Genomic DNA, 22,271 nt, shown 5'->3' with positions numbered 1-22,271 from the left:
AAGAAGGATATTATTCCTAGAAACTCCTGTAGCCTCATTTGCCACTGATTTGGAAAGATCTTGCCTAAGAATGAAGATAAAATCTCCGAATTCCATCCTTTGAACACATGGATTAAGCCATACCTGAAGCTATTTGTGACCTCTGTTTCATTTGCACAAGCTAATATTTTTGCCCATTTCATGTTCCATTTGCTCAACTTGACCCTCTGATACTTGCCACCAAAAGCTCTACGGCTAATATACTGTAGTTGAATAACAGAAAAAACGTACCTTTGAGAGTTGAAATTTAGCCTCTGTCAACACCATTAATGCACAGATGATCTGTAATATCTTGGACAAAGCATTCAACTATAGTGAGATTTGGCATCTATGTTTACAAAATGATTCCCTAAATGGTGACTCTACATTTCATTAGATTTCCATTACTTGGGTTTATACCTTATCTCCTTTATGAAACTGTAATCTTTTTAAGGACTTTTTTTCAACTTTTGATCTCTATAATGCCTATTGTCTAGCAGACCAGTGTATGTAGGATGAAACAAAACACTGAAAATCAGCCTACGTTATATTTTTAGGAATTTCTTCACAGGCTCTATTATATGGTAAGATGGCAACTGCCTGAATTAAAATCATTTTACCATCTTCCCCTTTGTTTCCTGAGTATTTCATGGCCGGAGACCATGCTGACAGCTGTTCTCCACTGCAGTGCAAAACATTCCTGCAACAACGATGTGTTATTTGACCAAAATTTGTCAGTGCAGAAAACATCACATAATAATTCTCAACATTCCTTCCATCTAAAATTTCAAATCAACCAGTCAATTAATTAAAAAATTTCAACCTCTTAGCCCTCCTACCTGATGAACATCCTGGAGAAGACGGAGCCTTCCAGAGTTTCTCAGTGTGACCCAGGTGAGCGGCCTGGAGCGGTGGAGAAGAATCAAGTGCCTCACACTCTCCCAGCTGCTCAAACCTGAAAGAACATGGTTGAACTCATCTGTAGACATAGGTTGCCATTTAGTATGATTTCCCCTAAACCTCCACTGAATCAGAGCCATACATGTCACTCACTGACATGTTCTTGACTATAAGAACCATCAAATAAGCCAGTCACCAATTTGATGAAGCTGTTTACAGCAGCAAGTGGCCAGGGAAGAGAGAATAGAACTTCCACATGTGGTGTACCAGGCCCCAATTCTGAAAACAGTGGAATTGCCTGTTATGTACTTAACTGTATTTAGCCCTTGAAACCATGCAGGGCAGTATGTGCCTGACAGCAGGGAAATCACTCAGAACAAGCAGAGATCAGAGGGTGCTGGAATTGCAGAGAGGAGCAGCCAGGATGTGGAATGTCTGAATCTTGTACTGGCTTTTGTTACAGAACTAGCCACCCAAGTTGTTGCTGCTAAAAATTCTTAAGTAAATCAATAACAAAGTGGTTAAATCAGATTGCTGTTGGATTCCTGCTGATGGTTCTCAATTCTACTCCTTGGAAAGGCAAGATTCATGATGAGCTCTCGAGGAAAGAGACAAGGTGAGGTATGTTTGAAGGGAGAGAGTAGTCACTCTAGCAGAAGTCAAAGAGAATATAGCAGATTTCAGGCTTCCTTTCCCCATTTCAACAAAAGAATCTAAATATTTTACACACTGAGGTTTCCTGTCAGATTTTGTTTGGATAAAATAAGAAAGGGATGGTGCAGATAAATGAAAATCACTCTTCTAGGTCAGGTCAGGGACCAATGGGCAGCATACCTTCTGATCGTGACACTGCACAGGCAAAAGGAAAGGTGTCAAAAACACCTATTAAGGGAGATTTTTCACATCCAAGAACATAGGAGGATGCGTGTGCTGTTGAGGGGAAGTCCTATAAACGACGTGAAAGACTGTGATCACTTAGAAATTGGGTGTGGGCACTGCAGACTGCAGCCCTCAAGGGCGATGGTCTGGGCGACGTGTTCCTTCTACAGGCAGATGGAGGAGCTATCTGCGCATCGCCCTTGGGTGAGCATAGCGCCCAAAACATTTTTCTAAAAAGTTTCTCTACGGCTGCTTCTGAGACTCGAAGTATTATCGATCCATGTCTTTTTGGTTCATTTGACCACGTGAAGCCAAAATGTATGTGGAAAGTTGCTGAGGCAGTCATTGGACAGACTTCCATCTGGTCTTATTTCTGGGCAAGTTCCTGGCTCATCACCCTTTTCTGAAACAAACTAAAGTCATAGAATTTTGTTTGTTTTTGTTTTGTTTATTTTTTATTGTTTCCCTCCTCTTTTTGCTTCTCTTTTTTTTTTTACCCTACATTGTCCACTGATTAAGAAATGTATCTTTACCATAGAGCATCGGCATAAGGCACAGTCCCTCTCCTTAAGAAGCCTGGAGTGTGGTGAAAAAGACAAGCATATGGGACACTAACTGCAAAGAATTAAGGTGTAATGGTTAAGAGCCCAGGCTTCAGGATCAGAGTAACCGGGCTGATCTTGCTCCTGCAGATTAATGTCTTGATGACCTTAGAACATTCACTGATATCTCTATATCTCAGTCCCCTGATATGAGCGATGGAGAAAACAAACATACCTACCTAACAGGGCTGGTGTGAGGACTAGATGAGGTAAAATACATGGGTGTTGAACAGAATGATGGCTCCCCCAAAAGATGTCCACATCTTAATCTCTGGAACCAGTGCATATGTTACTTTATGTAGCAAAAGGAACTTCGCAAATGTGATTCAGTTAAGAATTTTAAGACAGGAAGGTATCCTGCATAATTTGAGTGTGCCAAATGTGGTCACAAGGGTCATTAGGAGGGAGGAAGTAATTTCAGAGTCAGAGAAAGATGTGTGATGATGAAAGCAGAAATCAAAAAGAGAAGCAGGAAGATGCTACTCTCATAGCCTTGAAGATGGACAATGGGGCCATGAGGAACAGAACACAGGCAGCTTTTCAAGATGGAAAAGGGAATGCAATCTCTCCTGGAGCATCCAGAAGGAATGCAACTCTTCTGATACCCGTAAGACACATTTTTGATTTCTAACCTCCAGAGCATAAGATAATAAATCTGTATTGTTTTAAGCCCTGATTTTGTGGTAATTTGTTGATAGCAGCAATAGAAAACTGATACAATATGAATAGCATTTAGAAAAGAGCTTAGAACATAGAAGGTATGCAGTAAGTATAAACCATGGTAAGTAATAAAAGAGAGGAAAGTGTGGGAAGAAGATACACGTCTTGGAGGACTCAGATGAGTCAGAATTTAGCAGACAGAACAAACCACTACTGTGGAAGGCACAGGGACTGTGATCCACCAGTTTAGGACCGGCATGTCCTTTGGCAAATTACTTAACCATGTGGAGCCTCAGGGCCCTCATCTCTAAATAAAGGTAATGATGCAGGTCTTGATGGGCTGTGTGAATGTGCACTTCTGTAATTACATAATCATTGAGCTCTTTCTCTTGACTCCCAGCTACTCAGGAGCAGGGTCTATTTTTTATGCCTCAGACCTAACATTGTTAGGACTTAATAGAGTTTTGCTCAATAAATATAAGAGTGTGCAAAGTAGTATGAAAGCAAAGAGAAGGGAAGGACTCACTGCTTGCAAGAAGATGGGGCTTTGGGAATGGTTCAGAGAGATGGCTTTTGAGCTGGTTCAAAATAAGACAGATGCACAGATTTCTACCTCAACTTATTCTCCATTATGAGATACATTTAATGTAAATAGCTATCGTTTACTGAGCATCTACTATGTTCCCTTTATTAATGCAGTATTTCTGATCTTCCAAGTCCTTACAATTTATTATGCTCCTTTTACACAAAAGGGAAGTGATGCTCAAAGAGCAAAAATAACACATGCAAAGTCACATAACTCACAATGAGTAGAGTCAGAATTCTAAGTCACTCTGTCTTATTCCAAAGGATCCTGCCCAGATCCCTGACATGAGCTCTTAGGGAGAGGCAAGACAGACAGGCAAGTGCTGGTGCTGACTTGTGATAGATCTGCATTCATTTTCATCCTCCCCTGCCAGGCTCCCGGTCATGCTGTCCCTGCTTCTGAGGAGAAGCCTGCAGCATCTCCAGGTCCCAGCTGCTACTCTGTCTGACCACAGTACTGAGAAGGATATCTCTGATCCCAAAGATGGCCTACCTGATTCCTCATCTTTCCTGAGGTCTCAGAACGTTCCACAAACACGAGGAAACAAGTCTCTGGTGGGGTCCCATTCAATAAACATCTAAGACCTTTCTTGGTTTGCAACCAGGATAGTATTTTGGAAAAAGGTGTGTCTGAGTGAAACTGCCCTGTTTCTTGCAATTCAAGAGAAACCTAACCACGGGGTTGTCTTTGCTGTCAATCATGCATGCTGTGCCCCACGCAAGAAGGACATGACTTTTAAGATTCTGCAAGAAATAATCCTGGATGTGACACTTGTTTAAAGCGACACATTATTCCTAGGACAAAAAGCTTACACTGTTGATTCATCACTTAGTATTTTTTGTCAAAGTCCTCTGCATCTTCTGTAAGTCCATTCTTTTCAAAAAGGGGAAAAAAAATAACAGGGTAAAGTGGCTCACCCAGAGAACTGAAGCCAGGGTCAAAAACAATATTACAGTAACCAGACATTCAGTGATTTCATTCTGAGTAAAATGGTGGCCTTGAGCCAGCAAAGGGATCCAGAAAGTTATGACAAATCCCAAACATATTTACAACATTTTGTCTTTATATGCTTTCTTTAAAATAAAAGGGTCCATAACTCATATCATATTCTCAACTGGACCCATGACTTCAAAGTGGCAAAACCTACTTCTCCAGCTGATAACTCAAGTCATTTCCAATCACAGTATTATTTTTCTATGGCATCATTATTCACATCATATTGCAGACAGTCTGTTGCAGGTACAGGAGGGATGAATAGTCAGAACACAGAGTATTTTTATGGTACTGAAACCACTCTTTATACTACCATACTAATTGATACATGCCATTATTCATTTGTCCAAACACATAGAAAGTACAATGCCAAGAGTGAACCCGAATATTAAACTATGGACTTGGGGTGATTGTGACGTGTTAGTGTTCATCAGTTATAACAAAATGTGCCACTCTGTTGGGGGATATAGATAATAGGAGAGACTATGCATGTGTGGGTGCAGGAGTTGTATGGAAAATCTGTGTACCTTCCCCTCAATTATGTTGTGAACCTAAAATTTATTTAGAAAAATTTTTTTAAATTTTTAAATTAAAAAAATTTCTTAATAAAAATATATGTTTATTAAGCACAGTGTGGTAGGCAACAGTCAGAACAACAGAGCAAGCAAGGTAGTCAAGGTTCTTGCCTGCAGGTACTTAAGATCTGAAGGGAGACAGATAATTAAATACAACAGAAATGAAGCTGGATGATGGTCTGATAGGGGTGTTCACAGGAGCCCTAGGAACACTGTGGCCAGCCAAGCACCTGACTGGGTAGGGTAGATCAGGAATGTTCTTCATGGTAATTTTAAGACTGGCTAGTTGCACCTAGCTGTGCAGGCTGAGAACTACACCATAAGAGGTACCATTCCCATAGTTGTGATGGGAATGATCTTCCTTGGAGGTGATACAGTGGAGTGGCCTTGTCCTGTGTATAAATAAATGAGTAATGACTATATATCTGCACCTTTCTAGTTTTGGAGGACAAAAGAGAATAAGTGAGCATCCCTCCTATCCTGAAGCTTAAGTTTTAATAAGGAACACAATCCTGAATGAAAAATACAATCACAATAAATGTTACAGTTTGTGACTAAGATGATCATAAAATTTATTATTAAAATGGAGACACTTGTAAGAGAACAGGAGATGCTTTGTTATGTCAGAAAACTAGGAGTAAACAGGACTGTCCCTGGGAAACCTAAATGGATGGTCCCCCCTGCTTTGATGGGCAGTGAAGACATCAAGAAGTGGATGTCAACAAGAGGATCTTGAGTTACTCTCTCAGAATGAGTTATAGCTAAGGAAGTAGCAGCTTAGCAGAACAAATGTGGGCCAGATAAGCCTCCACCCCGCAATTGCCAACTTTCCACCTTTGATAAAAGAGTAAGTCAATAGGAGGCAAGAGGATGAATGGTCCTGCTAAAGGCACTGAGTACATGCCAGCCTTGCTGAGGTATGAAGGAATGTGGGCACTAGGAGGAGATGTACAAAGAGGCCAGATCTTCTGGTCCAATTATGTAGACTGGATTTTTTTCCTGAGACAACTGGAAGTCATTTAAGTATGCTAATCAAAGATGTGACATGACCCATATTGTCCTTAAAAATATCTCTGGCTGTGGTAGGGAAATGAATTAGAGGAGGCCAGGCAGGAAGAAGGGAGGACAATTTGAGGGCACTGTGATAGTACAATGTGGTGGCCATGGAGGGGCAGGGGGATGGACAGAGTAGACAGAGCTGCAGGCTATTCAGGAGGTAGAATTCACTAAGATTTATTGATTGAATGTAAGGAACTGAGGGGGGAAAGGGAAGTTTGAAATGCTATTTATTAAGAATGTTAAGTTGAGAGAAGGAGGGACATTTATGAGTTCACTTTGCTGAGTTTTAAGTGTCCTAGGAATGTCCAAGTAGAGACATTAATAAACATGGTGGACATGAGGCTAGGATTTTGACTAGAGACAGAGCTTTGAGATCAATTATAATTCTAATGTAGATTGACATACACGAATGAAAAAGTTCTCTGAATTTAATGAGAAGAGAGAGACATAAATAGAATTTAGAATTACCAACATCAGAGGCAAAAGAGCAGAACCTTGGAAGGTTCTGAGAAACAGTGTCCAGAAAGGCAGGAGGACATCCAGAAGAAAATGGAGTAATCCTTCCCCCCAGACAGACAAACAGACATGGAAAGAGAGAGGTTCAAAAAAGAACTAGTAGGTAACAACAGTCACTTATTAGTATCACAAATTAGATGATGATCAAATATTTAAACTATACTTAATTAAAAGTAAGACATCGGTAACCCAGAAGAGAATAATTTTATTTGCTCTTATTTCTCCCCTTTCTCCACATGCACACATTTACTAGAAGACAATTCCTTACGGACAGAAATTCTGTATTACCGATCTCTGGGTATTCAGTACAGGGAACAATGTCCAGCTCATGGGTGATGCTCAATAAGCGTTTGTTATTAGATTCATGGAAAACAAATAAGAAGAACAGAACTGTGGAGAATGCTTTTCTAGAAATCTTGACCTCCAATGCAGAGGCAGCCTGAAGGCGTGGTTGTCTCAATTAATTTTAAAACAAAATTAATTCTGAAAAAGTACAGGAATGAACTGAAAATAGTATGCTCTAAGTAAAGAAGTTTCCACCCAGCCTAGATTTGACAAATTGGGAGTGAAATTGAACAAGATAAAGCATTTTTAACCCTCAGCCAAAATATGCCAAAATCCATCTCTGAAGCCGGTCTTAATCACAGTCAAATTTCTCCTCAAAATGCATTAAGGTTATGGAAGCCTCTGAGCTCCATTCAATTGGGCAAGAACTCTTTCTCTTTTGAGTTTTTTCTCAATTATCATTATCGCATTATTAAGGCAACAGATCATACTTAGGTATGTTCTTGACAAGTTCTTACCAATTTAATATAAAGTTGAGAAATGATTATTTAAGGAGAACACTACACAAAATTTACTAAGGAAGAAATGCAGATCCTCCACTTTGCAGACCACCACCCAGAAATTTGTGTTTTGGTAAAATCAGAGCTTTTCTTCCTCTTCTTTGTTTATCCATTTGACATTTTGTTCCCCCATGAAATTTATGTGAAAGCCCAGGAATATGAATATGAATATGAATATGGCAGGTCAGGGGACTTTATCTATTAACCGCTATTATCAATATTGCTTTCTTGTTTCTTAGAAGAAAAAGAGGACTCCAAATTAGACCGAAACTTTGATTTTCCTTTTCAGTGTATTTCCTGGTGTCATTCCTTCCTCTCTTATTCCTGGCTTGCTACGCCTGAGGCAAAACATGAGATTTTCCTAAGTCAGGACAACCACAAGGCTGCTGACATCATTGAACTGCAGCAAAAAAAAAAAAAAATCAGAATTCGTTTCTCTCCAGTTTCTCATTACATACAAAATGTAAATCGCTACCTACTAACCCACTGTTGTTTCTTGGTCACTTGCTGATAAAAATCACTCTGGAGAGAGCCTGTCTTCCAATTTGGGTTCACATCCCCTCCTTTCCACAACATACTGCAACTCTTCACACATTTCAAGATCCAGCTAAATACAATTTCTTTCATCAAACATTTCCCTATGTCTTAAATTGACATTAATCTTTCCGTAATCTTTGTCATACCCCTCTACAATTTCACTTCTGAATGTCTGTTTACATGTATATACAATTATTTGCATGCCTGTCTAGAACATGGAAGAATGCCATTATTTTTGGCATCTTTTATAGCAGGGGTCAACAAACATTTTGTGTAAAGGACCAGGGAATAATATTTTAGGACTGTAGGCCATATGGTATCTGTTGCAACTACTCAATTTGCCATTGTAGCGAATTGAAAGCAATCATAGACAGTATGTAAATGGATGGGAATGACTAAGTCCCTATAAAACTTTATTTACAAAAATAGATGGCAGGCCAGATTTGGCCCATGGACCATAATTAGCCAACCTCTGTAACAGAGAATCTGTAACATCCCCTTGAATATTCTGAAAAAAATATTCACTGAATGAATGAAAAAAATGTATGAATGGACTATAACAGTCAATTCCCTTTTGTTTTCCTCAAGTTTACGCCACATATTAATCCCGGAATAAGTAAGCATCAGACAATGAGAGGCAGTATTGTGAATTACAGTATTTCCCAAAATGTGGGATAAAAACCATTACTACAAATGGCTTTTTGTAGTTCACAAGATAAATCTAGGAGTTAAGAAACTTGCCATTAAACAGTGTAATTCACACGGTTTTAATTAAGGTCTCAGTTTAGTGCTAATCTCTCTTAAACACTATAATTTTTCTGTTCAAAAAGAAAGAAACCGGGCTTCCCTGGTGGCGCAGTGGTTGAGAATCCGCCTGCCAATGCAGGGGACACGGGTTCGAGCCCTGGTCCAGGAAGATCCCGCATGCCGCGGAGCAACTAGGCCCGTCAGCCACAATTACTGAGCCTGCGCGTCTGGAGCCTGTGCTCCGCAACAAGAGAGGCCGCGATAGTGAGAGGCCCGCGCACCGCGATGAAGAGTGGCCCCCCACTTGCCGCAACTAGAGAAAGCCCTCACACAGAAACGAAGACCCAACACAGCCATAAATAAATAAATAAATAAAAATTAAAAAAAAAAAAGAAAGAAACCCCCTGCAAACAGACAAACAGACAAACAACAACGGAGCAAATCTTTAAGCAAAGTATATAACATTAATACTGTTTTGTATCTATATTTAAAATTATTTTATTATAGATAACAACCCACCATATATACCCACATTATTTCTTTTAAAAAACATTTAACTCAACAGAATTAACTTCAAGCCATGAAAAGATATGGAAGAAACTTAAATGCATATTACTAAGTCAAAGAAGCTGATCTAAAAAGTTAACATATTGTATGAGTCCAACTATACGACATTCTGAAAATGGCAAAATTATGGAGAAAATAAAAAGATTAGTGGTGACATGGATGGGGGGGAGGGTATAAGTAGGTAGAACACAGAGGATTTTTAGGGCAGTGTAACTACTCTGTATGATATTATAATGGTCAATACATGTCATTATGTATTTATCCAAAACCATAAAAAGTACAACATCAAGAGTGAATCCTAATGTAAACTGCGGACTTTGGGTAAGTCTGATGTATTGACTTAGGTTCATCAATTATAATGAACGTAACACTTTGGAGGGGGATGTTGATATTGAGGGAGGTTATGCATATGTGGGAGCAGGGGGCATACAGAGAGTCTCCATAACTTCCTAGCAATTCTGTTGTGAATCTAAAACTTCCCTAAAAAAGTCAATATATATAGTAAGCAGAGACTACGTGACAGGTGATAGAAATAACAGGGTTGAGTAAGGTAGGCAAGGTTCTTGTCTGCAGGTACTTCAGATCTGTAAGGAGATTGACAATTAAATACGATAGAAAAAAGCTAGATGATGTTACGATGGAGGTGTTAATGAAGCCCTAGGAACACTGTAGCCAGTCAAGCCAATTCAAAAACAGAATTAATGGATTTATTTTTAAAAAATCATAATTAAGTGGCATGCAGGCAAAGTAAAAAATTCTGAAGGTGATGTGAATGACTGCAGTTAGAGAAATGTTGCAATTTTAAGGATGGATTGTTGGGTTACTCTCTAATCAAAATAACTCTCTTCAAATCATGGCCTTGCCATCGACAAGCTCTGTGGCTTGAGGAAAATCTTATGATTACCTAAAGCTAAATTTCCTCTTTTGTAGAAAAGATCATAGAGGGTCAACTTACATAATGCATGTAAAAGTTCATTAGAAACCACTGTACAAATTTCAGTTATTAATGACAAATCTAGTTCATCCTGAATCTGAGAAGCTTTCAGCAGGTTTTTCTAAATCATTAGTATTTCTTTGCAGCCAGTGCCTGAGACAAAAACGATCAAGTGTTTTATTAAACATGAAGATATCAATTTTCTGTTTTAGAATCAATGTACAGACATACTTGACCACCAATCAGTTTAATGAAAAATGTAGGCATTAGTAACTCATTTTGGTTGTAAAATTAGTTATTTAACATATAACTACATTCTAATTTGTAACATGTTTATCAAAATTTAGTGCCTTGTCGAGAATGCCTTCTTTTAGGAAATTTATTGCTCAGTTTTACTCTAGCCTTATAATATTAGCAATAAATCCAAGAGTTATATTACGGCTTTTTTCAATTGATTAAACTGAAATCATGGGTACAAATTAAATGTTAGTGATTACATTTCACTGCTGATCTATAATACATAATTTATGTAAGATACATTTTAAATGGTCAAAGTGTTCAGAATATTCAGAGAGAATTCATCCAAAATATACCTCAAAATATGATTTCTATCTGAAATATCACCAAAAGTAAATATAAAGCTTTATAAGCCAAATGATCTTCATAAGAACAGAAATTAATTTTATTAATGGTGTCTGGCACATGGTAGGAATTCAATAATTGGTAAAGGTCCTGCATTAGTTTCCTCCTGCTGCTGTAAGAAACAACAACAAACTAAGTGGCTTAGAGCAACACAAATTGATTATCTTAGATTTCCAGAGGTCAGATGTCCAAAACGGGTCACACTCGGCTAAAATCAAGGTGTGGGCAGAGCTGCATTCTTTTGGGAAGCTCGGGGGAAGATCTAGTCTTTGACCTTTTTCAGCTTCTAGAGGCTGTCTGCATTCCTTGGAAGGCTCATGGCCCCTTCCATCTTCAAACCAGCAACATACTTCTTCACGTCTTGGACCTCTGCTTCCATCATCACATCTTATCTCATTTCAACCCTCTTTCCTCCTCCTTATAAGGACCTTTGTGATAACATCAGGCCCATTCTGACAATCTGGAATAATATTCCCAACTCAAGATCCTTACTGCTAGCACATCTTCTAAGTTCTTTTTGCCATGTAAGGAATAATATTCCTCACCTTAGGTCCCAGTGATTAGGACATCGACACCTTTGGTGAAGAAGGTGGTCATTATTCTACCTATCATAGGTGTGTAAGATCAATTTTTTAATTATTAAAGGTTTCATTATATCAATTCACTACTACTCTTGCTATATTAGCACAGTCATAGAACTGTTAAATACTGCCAAAATATTATTTTTTGTCCCGTAAAAAATATTAGTGTCTAATGATAACATCCAGTTTTCATAGAGCACTGCTTTGAGTGCTTTCCATGCATTATTTCACTTAGCTCAGGAAACTGAAAAGATGCCAGATACAATTATTAACATATAGAAATTATAGGATGCATGAATATGGTTTTATTTTATTCAAGAAGAAAATTCATTCAAAGATAAAGTATTACCAAGTACACAGAGATCTACTATAATTTATCAATAAGAAGTTCAAAGGAGATTGGGATTGACACATATACACTAATATGTATAAAATGGATAACTAATAAGAACCTGCTGTATAAAACAATAAATAAAATTCTAAAATTCAAAAAAAAATTTTTTAATTAAAATCAACATAAAAATAAATAAAAATTTTTATTTAAAATTAATTATTCTCATGGGCTAATAATTTGTACTTTAAAAGTAATAAAATTCACACAGAATATTACTTATACTGTTAATTTACTTTGTAATACATTTATTCTTTTGCATTGCAAGATGAAAACATATAAAATGCGAAAATAAATATATTTGGCCTACAAATCACAAGAAAGTTTTTGTTACCAATTCTTATTTATTCTGTGCAGCATTTTGTGAGTTAAGCCTGGCAGATATTACTACCCCCTTTTATAGATGAGTATCTGAAGTCAACAGGTGCTAAGAGACCAGTCAAAGCTGTGCACATAGTAAAGGTTGGAGATGACTCAGACATATATCTCCATACTCTAATCCTGCTAATTTTTCACACATGTGAACATAAAATATTATTACATTTACTTAGATTGTATTATGTTAACCCAAAACAATTTGGTGCCAAAGAAAAAAATGAAAGGGAAAGAATTAGAGGGATGAAAACAGTCAGCAGTAGAGATCGAGGCAGAGGCAGGGATACGTTAAATTGATATCTATGATGAAATAGTTAGGCCATTATATGCCTGTGGTTAGAATATAGGGGCAGAATATCCCTAATGTTAAATACTTATCTTGCCTCTTCTAGTGTAATTAATCTGACCCTAAAAACTATACGTGAATGTTAATTTAATGAAATTGTTGTTGGAGATTATCAAAGAGACTTTGGTTTTTGCCTTAGGTCCTAAGGCACAGTAATTTTAATAAATCTTCCAGCCTAAAGCAAAAATTAAAAGACTACCAAAGTGAGAGAGTGGCATGGACTTATATACACTACCAAACGTAAAATAGCTAGCTAGTGGGAAGCAACCGCATAGCACAGGGAGGTCAGCTCTGTGCTTTGTGACCACCTAGAGAGGTGGGATAGGGAGGGTGGGAGGGAGGGAGATGCAAGAGGGAAGAGATAGGGGAACATATGTATATGTATAGCTGATTCACTTTGTTATACAGCAGAAACTAACACACCATTGTAAAGCAATTATACTCCAATAAAGATGTTAAAAAAAAAAAGACTATTACTCTCTTCCCCCACTCTATAGCAGTGTCTTAATTATATGTTAATTTAACAAGCTTCCATGATCTCAAGACAATTTTCCAACCACCTCAACACCATCCCTGGAGTGTCTTAAGATATATCCCTTCCATCATAAGCAGCCTCAGAATCTTTTTGCTGTACTTTTGCTTGTTATCATTTTACTTTCTCCAATTTAGCTCTCTAAGCCTCTGGCTGTAAGTTTCTATTTTCTGTTATATGATATGTATAATTGTGCCAATATCATTCAATATGTTACATGAACATGAAGGTAAAGATTGGGGGGAATGTGTCTCCAAGCTGAGGAATGCCAAAGATTGCCAGCAAATCACCAGAAGCTTGGAGAACAGATTCTTTCTCAGAGCGCACAGAAGGAATAAATCCTTCAAGGGCCAACACCTTGATCTTGGACTTCTAGCTTTCAGCACTGTGAGACAATACAAATCTATTTTTTAAGCCACCCAGTTTGTGGTACTTTGTTGTGGCAGCCCCAGCAAACTGACACAGTGACTACCCTTAATTTGCCTGTCGACCCTCTGGCCACAGAATGGTTGTACTTCTTTCCCGAACAAAACACACTCACAACCTCCCAAGACACTCAAAGGTCTCATCCCATTACTACTTCAGGCTCAAGCTGGAGGTCCAAGATCTCATTATCTAAATTAGATCCAGATGTGGAGGGAGCACCTGGACTCTGGTTCCTCTTAAGCTTAAAACTTGTGCATTAAAGAGACCTATGATCTGCAACTCCCCATCCCCTCAACATACACAAAATATTCAGTGGTGAGCCAGGCATACGGAAACTGTAATAGACAGTCCTTTTCAAATAAGAGGAAATAGAAGCCATGCAATTGTCAATGACCCATAGTAATTCTGAATCCAGGTGGGCACATGTTTCTAGCTTTTTAATTAGGAAATGATTCCCTGAAACTGATGCCTGTACCTTTTTGAGCTCTGGGCTGCTCCCTCTGAGACATCTTCTTCCCTATAAAAATTAGTGTTTGTAGCTAAGTAGTTTTCTCTGCCAGATTATTGCCCATAATTAGGGATCTAAAGGGTTATTTTAATTAATTTTTTTCCCTATCTCTCTCTCTCTTTCAATCCAAGCTGGTATAATTTCCTTAAAAGCTTTATGGGACTCCAGTATATCAAATAATATTCCACTTTATTAGCCACACCCATATTTATATTTTGAAACTTTGAAAAACCTGTAAAGCTATGGTGAGACAAAACTCAAGATTCATAGGGGCCCTATTGTTTGAATGAATGGGTCTACAGGTCATGTAAGTAGGTCTATATGACACTTAGAGATCCATTTGTTTAATTAAGAGGGTCTTTGAAGTAACTCCTTAAATCTTTCTGAGGTCTCATCAGCTGATTTTACAATATATCCTTGATTTGAATTTTACCAGGAGACCACATGTCAAATGAGTGGCACTACTCTGAATTTGATCTTGTCCCTTGGGCTATGTTTTACTTTGACATCATTTGCTAGTTAGAAATGTGGTTGATGAGAAACAGTTTTATGTTTCAAACCAGATAAATCATGAGTCATTTATATTCCCTATAAATTATGCTAAAAACTCAAATAGGTTCTTCAACTGGTCTAGCTCTACCCACACCTTTTCATACACATCTAAAAGGAACCAGTTAGCACTTTCAACATTCTGCCTAAAAAAAATCTCTTTACTCAGATCCACCAGCTCCTTAATACATAAATATACGCATACACATATATGTACATATATGTATATATTATACACACACGCACAGGCACACATGCGCGCACACACACACACACACACATACATGACCACAGGTGACAATTTTGCTGAACCTTCCACCACCACGAAACACAGTTCATCTTTTCTCCTCCATCCAGTGATACTTTTCTTGCTGCCCTTCAAGCCTTCACCAAGAGTGTCCTCAAGCCCAACTCAGATTCAGTGTACTAACCAGACCCAAAGCCAATACCACTTGTTTAAGGTAGCATTCTGATTCCAGAGACCAAATTACGTTCCAGTGTCTAATGCTACACCATTAAAAAAAAATCTCAAAACTTAGTGGCTTACAAGAAACTTTAATTTTCCTCATGATGTTGTAGTTCAGGTATTCAAAAAGAGATCAGCCAAGCTGATTACCTCTGATTCACAAAGGATCAGTTAGGATATGGGATCACATAGGGCATCTGAGGTAGAGGATCCTCTTCCAATATGGCTTCTAGTCTCACATCTAGTACCTTGATGATCCTGTCCAAGCTCTCTTTCCTCCTGCTCTTTTATCCTCCGGGACTTCTTCTCATGGTTTGACTTTCTCACAACAGAGTGGCCTCAGGATAGGTAGCCCTAATCTAGTGCTGTTGTCCCCAACAGCAAGTTGTCCAAGAGTGAGTATTCCAAGAGGCAAGTTTCCAAGAGGCAGGAAATGAAAGCCACCAGTCTCCAAAATACCTCGGCACTGACACCAGCAGCATCACTTCCTCTGTATTTCATTATTCAAAACATACACAGAACCCACTCAGATTCAAGGGAAGAAAACATATACCTCAACTCTTAAAAGGAAGAGGGCCAAAAATTTAATCTATCATAATTACTTTGCACTTTATGACTTTGCACAAATTATTTAACCCTCTCTGAATCTCAGCTTTCTCTTCTATTAAGAGTAGATGAGATAAATCATAATTATACCATACTGCTAAGGCTATAATAAGATTTAAATGAGACATCAAGGGTGCAGTGCCTATTACAGTAAACCTGGTATAGAACAATCAATAAATACTATCTGTGATGAAAATGATTATATTAACATGAAAAACATTTCCATTTGCTTGTATCATCATAGGAGCAGTTCACATCACAGTATCCACTGTTAACAATTTAGACATAGTTATTTTCTGATACATGTCTTCAGCAGACAAGGAAATCCCATGTCAAAAAGGAGAAACGTCTATGGAACTGTGAGTGAGCCACACATCTCTTTGGGGATGTAAGTATATACTTTATATTTATTATCTTTTTTTTTTTAATATTACCATAGTTTGTAAAATCTCAGCTGGGGTTTATTAAGGTATTGTTTATAAAGATGTGCTGCATAAATATGCCTGACCTAAGAAGAAAAGCAAAGCAAAAAACACCAATTTCAAAAGGTATCAACAAATCTGCCAAATAACTCTAAAAATACAGGCACAACACACACCTCCCACAAATTTAGTAGAATAACACAATAGGAAATCACCTACAATGGTCATTTAAAACATACATAATGGCTCACTTCTGGAGAAGGGTGGGCCCTTGCCCCTTGTGTCAAACTACATTATGCCCAACCTTCTCAACTTTATGCCTTTCATCTTCTTGAGAACATGTTCTACATCTCTGGACACAGAATGACTCTCTTAGGATCTTTGCTTGTACTGGCATGAAAGGCTTTCTCTGCTCTTTGTAACTACAATTATGGGACCAGATATTCTATAATGAAATTAACAATGAATGCACTGTAAGAAGAGGTGGGATCAAAATCTCAAAGTCTTAGCCAAGCAATTTGTTTACTATTTGTCCTTAATGGCATTATAATAGTATAAGTGTATCAATCACTGCAATCATGATGGATTACTAGATCATGCCACTATGTCTACAGAGGTTGTATGGGAGTCAAGCCATCTAATTCAGCATCTCATTGAATATAATTAAGAGTCTTGTCTCTTTCTCTCTTTAGGATTATTTTTATCCTAATGCTGGTTCTCCTAGCAATGAAACGCCAGCAGCAAATGAGACTATGTTCAGAGCCAGCAAAAGAAAGTGTGCTTTTGTTACAGCACTGGAAGCGAGACTTCTAATATTTACTTTAAGTTGACCATGTACTCACAAATCAACCCCTAATAACAACAATAACGATCGCTACATTTTAGTGAGCACTTACTATGTGTCAGGCACTATTCTAAACACTTAACTAATAAGATTTAATTTATTCTTCTCTATAAATATGTAAAGACATGCCTATAACTATTCCCATTTCATAAATATAGAAAATACAGCATAGGGTTATTAAAAATGCATACATTTAGGCTGTGAAGGAGCTCAGCTCTGACCCATGCAGCAGATTAACTCTGGATAACTTTTATTTAACCCTGCGCTAACCTTCCTTGCTGAGCCAATAATTTACTATTACAGAAAGTGTTGTTTGTCTTGCCTTAAGGCAATCAAGGGCCCCTTTCCAGAAACCATGGCCCACATGCACGAGGAATGCTCAACTGAATGAAAACATTCGTTTAATGGGAGAATAAGACCACTAGGCATAGAAGAACTTTTAATTGGCAGATTTCCCAAACATGCTCTGTGACTTAGCTTTGTAGCCTCCGAACGGCTGCCATGTAAAAGAGGAATGACTCAGGCCAACATATAAGGCTTAAAGCAACAACAGGCAAAACTCAGGTCAATATAAGGAAGTTCCATTTTCTAAACACAGAATGAGATTCTAGTAAAATGTGCACCCAAAACTGACCATAGATGAAGCAACGTGGTGTTTGTTGCCTAGTTCAACAAAAATGATTTCCCTGGAGTGATGGCTACAGCACCTGGCTTGAGTGAGTTTAAAGGGAATGAAATATAAAGAGGGGAGCCAGGTTGAATAGAAAACTCTTCTGAGTTTTACTGTAAAGGAGAGTAGAGAAAAGAAGCAAAGGTTGAGATGAATGAAACATTATTTTTTACTTGTTTTATTTTGCGTAAGGTGGGAGACATTACAGCCTATTTATCTTCTGGTACCTGTGGTTTAAGATGGAGGTACATTCATAACTTTGGTGGAGTATTTCTTATTTTTAGTTTATGAAGAGAAATTAAGTACAAATAAATCATGGTCATCGATTGAGTGGGTGGAAGGGAAGGACATTTGGAAGTTATCGACTTAAGCAGAAAATAGCCTGGGTAAATATAAAGTCATAGGACAGTGCTCAGGGCCCATGGGAAACTTGTGAACTGAAATTAAATGAGATACCAATAAACCACAGTTGCATCTCTTTTCTTTAACCAAGTTGAGCATGTGGGGAAAAGTACAACACAGGATCGATGTAATATTTCTGTTTTTCCAGGGACAAAGGGCCGAGTAGTTGTCAGTGATTGCAAGGGAGAGGTTACGATGATGGTCTTAACTGGTTTTATAAGGAGAGAGCCCAGGACAGTGTGAAGGCCTGTGGAAAGATAGCACAATCAGTGGGTTCCATGTCTGGGTACTCGTCACATTCTTGAGAATGAGGTGTGGCAGGGAAGCCTCATAAGCTTTGCATAGGTTACACTGTTATCCTTCGTTTAGCTGGTGTTTTACATGGTCTTCTCAAATACCTCTCTCTTCAACATTTTTAAATTGAATATATAACTTAACTATTCAGTGTGTTCTACTAGGTCTAAGAACCTCACTTCCATGAAAGAATGCTGCCCAAATTAGAGTACTCACAATTTACCTCACAGACTGCAATTCCAACACAGTAAATGAAAGCGATAATTTTGTGCTTCAGGCAAGACCTCATGTGTGTTTGAGTGTGTGTGAGTGTGTGTGTGTGTGTGAGAGAGAGAGAGAGAGAGAATTTTCTCTCAATGGAAAATCCTTCGCATTAAGCCACTCTCCTTTTTAATCACTGCAATTCAATGAAACAGACCACAGTAACAAGTAGTTTGTTCCAGGTTTTCAAGATTCAATGCAGACTCCATTTTCAATAATTCACATTTTCCCAGGTGTGCTGGACATTTATTGGAGCTTAATCATTTTCTCTCTTTTATGAAATTAATTTTCTAATACATTTTTAGTATAAATGAGACTGTGAGAAAGAAATGGCCATTACTCCCTGTCAGAATAAAAGGGGATTTTTAAAGATGCATGATTGCAAAGAAGTTGGAACCAGGAGTTTGCTACCACAGACAGCTTATTTCAGTAACTATTTATCTTAAGAGAGAAATAATTATAGTTAAATGTTAACAAATATTTTTAACATCTATTTTTTTCCAATTATTGTTCTAGACATTGGTGATTCTAAGGTGGGTAAAACAATAGTCCTGCTTTACAAAATAGTAATAATAGAAAGAATAAGTTATTTAACAATACATTTTTATAATCATCTTACTTTTATAATGACGATGATAAATAAGGTTGTAGATTATTATTATTATCATTATCATTGCCTTTCTTTTAGTGTACGTTGACAGATAAAAGGACTCAAGGGTTGAATTTTGAGGAACATCCATTACGATGAAGTTATATCCATAAAAGAGAAAACAAAGAATTGTATAAGCTCTCCCCTCCCACATACATGTAGGATTGTGTTTTCTGTAAACCTTGTGGTTGGGTTGATAATGGGGGGAAGAGTTAGTTGATCTTAAATGTTTCATTGTGATACTCCTTCTAGATATCCACCACCTTGTTTTAAAACAGCATCTTTCTTTGCAGATGGACCGTATCAGCACTACTTCTCAAAAGGCTGGGGGACGTGTGATTGTATTCTTCCACCACCACAGCCTACTGGAGTAAATTAATCAATTTGGTGCTAAATGGCAGCTGAAGTGATAAATGCCATAAAGAATTACATAATCTTATATAGCACTGGTCAGAGGAGTAATCTTAGTGTTGTGATACCTTTATATGGGGTGAGACAGCCATAATCACAACTCCTTACAGAGGCTAGCCACGAAATTCTCTAATAATAATGGAAGGACATTTTGTTTTTGTCTTAGATGATAGTTACATGGACACTTAGCTCCAATATATATCTATTCTGGGAAGACTATAAAATTACACGTGGCTCTTAAAATAAGGCAGAGACTTTTTTCCCCTAATTTCTTTACTTTCTCTAGTATTCTTAGTGGATTATTCAAGCAAAAAAAAAAAAAAAAAAAAACAATGGCTAGAAAAGATTTAATTCTCACTGGCATTTGCCATTTAACTATAATGACCTCATTATTGGCACACCTTAGCAGAAACCTGGTGAACTAATTTAGTAGCCAGTTAGCTTCCCAGCAGCCCCAGCTAGAGTGTTCAGATTGCAGGTATGTATGCCAATTACAACAAAACACTTTAAAATAAGCACAGTAGAGAGTGTTAAGCTACTTAATGTGTCATGTTAAGATTGCCTTGTCCTTTATTCTTAAAAAAGTCAGGAAGACAGCTTACAGGAAACAAATTGCTCAGATAGATCTAGGAAGTACATATTGAGATATTTCTCCATATGGAATCTCAGGACTATGATGGCAGGGAAGGGGTCATATTAAAGGTAACATATAAATGAAGTCATGTGCCATGGAGCCACATGCTAGATCCTTAGTAATACTGAACCACAGCAGTTCTTTTTGTTAGTTCAAGAATCCCTGGATGATTCTAGTTTTGTCAGAAAAAAATAATAATTGAAAGAAAATGGAAAGGCTTGGGAATAAAATAGCCACCATTTATTGAGGATTACACAAATGCTAGGGTTAAGGATTAAGAATGAATTAAGATTATCTAATTTTACAACAATCCTGCATGATATTATTTTCTCAGATATTTTATGTCAAATGAAGAATCTTGGTTAAATTATTTTACCTTAAATATATGATATTTAAATATTTTAAATCAATAACCATTTTTGTGCTTTTTCAATGACATACTGTATTAAAACTTTGCAGTTTTGAAATGCAGAGGTTAGATTTGAGGGAATGAAGATTGGCAGTTGGGAGACCAGGTATTTCGCTATTGAAAAAGTGTAGGGAAGAACTGATGACAGAATCAACTAGAGTAACAAAAGAAGGGATAAGAAATAATGCATGAAGGGAATTTGCCAGGAAAAGCCAGAACCTGGACACTGGTTGGATAACTGAGATGGAGAAGTAGTGTGGGTGAACGGTTAAATGATGATGTCATTGGTTGACACCTGAACTGGGGAGGAGAAGCATATTTGAGACAAAGTTGGTGAATTCCTTGTTTTAGACTTACATATTTTGAGATTCTGATAAGGCAACTAAATTTTACACTGTGCCCTAAAGTCATCCCATCAGATGGTAGAAATCATCATCTAGAGCCATTCTATCACAAAGCTGTACCTTCAGAGCATACCTCTATTCTGGGAGCCAGACCTTATATTTGACCGCCTACTCAATTATTTTGCTCAAAATATTTAGTGTCTTTTGAATTAACTAAGCCTTAATTCAAGGTTAAACTTTTGAATGAAGTTAAAATTGACAACATAATGTTGTCAAGTTTTTCAGTAGAATCACATCTGTGCCTAAACCTCCAGCCTGCTCTGCAGCATTTTTCTTCACCACTGTGATCTGCTGTGTGCCTTTAAGAGTGGCCAGCTTTGGTCACTTTGGCTTGTCATTTTGTGTGCTTGTCTTTCCTTAAACCAATCAATTGGAATGTGTTTAGCTGCCCCAACCTTCTTCCCTCCATTCTTCTTTTATCTCATTCTCTCCAAAGTGTTCTTCAAGTCTTAGGTTCAGTAAAACTTTTGTGGAAGCTTCGATTAGTTGCCTAGACTTGGTTATCTACTTCCATCACTAATATCCTCAAGAGTGCACTATAATTTTAGCATTTATCACATTTGAATCCTGTGTATTAAACTGTAAGCTCCATGATGGCAAAGAAAAATGTATGTTTTGTTTTCCTCTGAATTCCCAATATTTAGCAAAATATCTAACATTTAATATGTACTCAATAAATACTTGTTGAATGAGAAAAGTAAGAGTAAGCCCACAGACCGATTTTATTTATGAACTTAGATGTAAAAAATTAATAATGGAATATTATCAAATCATATCCAGCAGTATAATAAAAGAATTATTCAACATAACAAAGGAAAACATATATAAATACTAATGCCTACCTTCAGTTTAAAAGTCTTATAAATTACGTAAGTAATAAGAAGGTAAGTGTACCTAAGTGTGATGAAATAAAGTCAAAACTGGTAAAAAAAAAAAAAATTAAACAGTAAATAGGATTAAATAGTGAAATGTTAAAGCCTTTGATTACTGTGAAAAATCAAGAAAATGTGTACCATCACCACTTTATTCAA

The 22,271-nt window shown here is 37.4% G+C and overlaps 1 long non-coding RNA gene across 1 annotated transcript in view; it reads right to left on the bottom strand.

Annotated features, from left to right (window-relative positions):
• LOC309646990 overlaps positions 1–22,271 on the bottom strand; it is a 326,276-nt gene that overhangs the window by 294,645 nt on the left and 9,360 nt on the right. The window contains exon 2 of the long non-coding RNA XR_014255717.1: positions 858–973. This is a non-coding gene — a long non-coding RNA (uncharacterized lncRNA). The remainder of the gene's footprint in view (positions 1–857; positions 974–22,271) is intronic.

The sequence above is a fragment of the Balaenoptera physalus genome (assembly GCF_965194825.1).
Source record: "Balaenoptera physalus genome assembly, chromosome: 17".
NCBI classification, from domain to species: domain Eukaryota; kingdom Metazoa; phylum Chordata; class Mammalia; order Artiodactyla; family Balaenopteridae; genus Balaenoptera; species Balaenoptera physalus.
Note: the sequence above shows the minus strand (reverse complement) of the source record. Positions and strands in the feature narration are given on the sequence as shown.